General features: G+C 34.0%; 1 non-coding gene across 1 annotated transcript; it reads left to right on the forward strand.

Moving 5' to 3' along the window:
* The first annotated feature begins 2306 nt into the window (after positions 1-2306).
* Positions 2307-2379, forward strand: TRNAK-CUU (transfer RNA lysine (anticodon CUU)). Its single transcript has one exon. It is a non-coding gene; the product is annotated as a tRNA-Lys (tRNA).
* The last annotated feature ends 1055 nt before the right edge of the window (positions 2380-3434 follow it).

Here is a 3434-nt window from a genome sequence, read left to right on the forward strand (position 1 = left end):
ACTTATTAATATTGTCCGATTGTCCTAATAAGTACTTAATTCTTTTGTGTAATGTTTTAAGTTTATAAAGTTTTATTTTTTACACTTTATCCATTTTTTGGAATTTTTTAAAATGTTTTATTCAAATTTAATTTGACTTTTCAGTTTTTGATAACTTTTTATATTTTTTGTTTTATTTTAAAAATGTGAAAAATTAAAAAATGTTCAAGATTTTTGTTAAATTTTTATAAATTTCAAAGTCAATAGTTTTTTTTTTTAATTTTTAAAAAGAGTTTTTGTGAAACAAAATTGAAATTTTTTTCAAACTTTAACGGTTTTTGCACTTAAAAAATCTGCCAATTTGTAAAATAAGTTCAACAATCCAAAACTTTTTCACTTTAAATTAAGATTTTTTTGTTCTTTCTTTTTTTTGCACTTTTTAATAATTTGTGATTATTTTGAATATTTTAGAGTACGATAATAGATTTTAATATTTGAATTATTAGATTATATGATGTGATTAATTAATAATTGATTAATTTAATGATTATTTTGGCGAATAATTGATACACTTTGCTTAATTATTTCAATTTGCACAGAATTTCCACTTTTTTGTCAAACTTCTTTTTTATCAAGTTTTCAATTTGAGTTTGATATTTTTTTTCGCGGGAGCGTTTCAATTCGCGAACCGTATCCGTCCAAGTTTTTTCACCGATTAATTTTCGCAGTGCACTTTTTTAATTATTTTAAGTTTCTGCTGCTGTGAATTTTTTTCCTGCGAATCTGTGAATTTCTTTTTTTTTTTTATTGCACACTCGCCCGACCCCCCTCGCACCGTATATATGTGGATAAAAAAAGTCGGAGGACGCTGCTTTTTACTGATGTTGCGTTGCTGTTTGTGAGTCAACATAAAAAAAAAATCAACACAAAAAATTGTTTTTGCTACTTTTTTTTTTTTAATCAGAACGCGGCGCGATGACGGAATATGCCGACTTGCATCCAGTGCACGATGCAAACTGCACTTTTGTGCACTTTTAATGGACATGAGGAAGGCAGGATGGCAGGGCAGAGAAAGCCGACAGAATTGGACACCCCCGAAAATATACACAAAAGTACAACGAGAAATAATTATTTTTGGGGTGATATTTTGGAAAAAGGCATAGGCTGCTGAGGATGCCTCCACACACACACTTGTACATTTACACATGTGTAAAGTTTTTTGGACAAAAACTTTGAAAATTTTCCTTTTTCGGTATTTTCAACATTACGCATTGACTTCACTTTTGTGTGTGTGTATGTGTGCATATGTGTGTGTATTGGTGAGTGAATGGCCTCCCTTCTTCTTCACATTAATCCATTGCCTATCAGGCCTGTACTATATACAATCATTATTATTTTCTCCTGTGTGGAAACATACAGGCAGTGCGAGAGGGACGCATTTTGTGCATAAAACTCTGCTTTTTGTGCATTTTGTTTCATTATTTTCATGCATTTATGAAATCAGGGGGATTGTTGATAATGTTGGATTGATGTGAGTGAGCACATGATGAGAATAGTGATGCTAAGCTGGCATAGGTTTAAGTAACGAGGCAGTGATCTTTTAGTGGTGATCAGCGTAGGCAGAACTTTGATTGATCAGACATTAAAAGTCCAGAAAGATGCCTCCATTATAGTCCAGACTGCAATAGAGGTGCCTCGACTTTGGAACTCTACCAACTCTGACAGTGATCTTTCATTTTCCAGAAGTTCTGAGTTTATGATTTAGTCTTGATCAAAACAAAACAACTCGGTTAATCGATTCAATATCTGGAAACAAGTCATTGTGAGTTAAACTGAATTCAGCATCAAGACAGAGTCACTTTGGCCTTGAACTGCATGAATGATCTACTAATTGGAGTGTTAATATGTTTCCAGACCTCTTTTCAATTCTAAGGAGACAAATTCGTGTGCTGGCAATTCCACGAGGGCAACTAAAATTCCTGACTTGTTCCTGACATCTATTAAAATTAATCAATTAGAATGTGAATTCAATAATCATTATACGGAACTGATCAGTTACATTCTTATCATTTATGATCACTTCTGATAATTTTGATCATTTTTAAAACTTTCTGAATCTTATATCTGTGTCACATCCAACCGACTTCACACACATTCTCATCTAAATAAAGTCACTCAAATTCCAACCAACCTACACAATTTTCATTATATTTGTTCAGGTGATTTTTCCTCAAATTTTACTATTTACACAGATGATCATCATTTTGTACGATCACACAGAACATTTATTACGTACAAAATGCCAAAATGAAAACATCAAATAAGATGCCGAGCTAGCTCAGTCGGTAGAGCATGAGGCTCTTAACCTCAGGGTCGTGGGTTCGAGCCCCACGTTCGGCGATTTCTTTTTTTGTACTTTTTTGCTGTTTTATGGACTTAAATGCTGGAATAAGGCTGGAATGTCCATGAAATTTTGCTAAATTGTGAGTCAGGCTCCTTATACGTTTACAATCGTTCCTCAGTCAACCCCCTGTGTCATTTTTAACTCTCACCATTTTTCATGCATACGAAATTTCGGATCTGTTTATTCATAAAATGCACTGCACATCTCTCCCCAAAACATATAAATTTTTCGTACCTCACACCATGCATTATCACTTATTGAATTCTCCACCGGAATTGTCCAAAAAACAGCCGAACACATACGGAAATAAATTTTAAGTGCAATATTTTGTTTGTGTAGAAGTAAAAGTGAGGAGGCTTACTTTCCATCTCACTCGTACACAAAATGCAACATCGATGATGATGCACAAAATTTTCCAATCTTTTGTTCATGTTGGATGTACTCTCATACATGCACACACACACACACAAACAGTACATACTTTTTATCGTATATTGCAAATTTGCAATAAAAACGAGAAAGAAAATGAGGGAAAAATTGTACAAAAAGTGCATTCGGAGCTTGCGTGCGTTGATGCAATTTTGCGTATATGCATACGATCGATATTTTTGTGTTACCTCATCCTGCTCAATGTGAAATTCCGGCCCTCATGAAACAGGCCTTTTATATGTGCTGTTGTCTGTCGAAAAATATTCCATTCGCATTTATTGGACGATAGTGAGGAAAAGTGTGGCTGAAAATTGAAAATTTCACTGGTTTGGTACTCAATGCTATTGATTTAAGGGGGTACGAAGCTAAGAATTAATTTGTCAAAGGGTATAAAGCTGAAAAATCAAGTACAAAAGAGTATGAAGCTCATAATTCAGTCATCAAGGGGTACGAAGCTCTAAATCTAGTCATCAAAGGGTGCGAAGCTCATAATCCAGTCATCAAGGGGTACGAAGCTCAAAATCCAGTTATCAATGGGTACAAAGCTCAAAATCCAGTCATCAAGGGGTACAAAGCTCAAAATCCAGTCATCAAGGGGTACGAAGCTAAAAATCCAGTCATC

This window comes from Chironomus tepperi, unplaced genomic scaffold (assembly GCF_022539635.2).
Source record: "Chironomus tepperi strain 1889 unplaced genomic scaffold, CSIRO-AGI_Ctep_v1 contig_354, whole genome shotgun sequence".
Classification (NCBI taxonomy): domain Eukaryota; kingdom Metazoa; phylum Arthropoda; class Insecta; order Diptera; family Chironomidae; genus Chironomus; species Chironomus tepperi.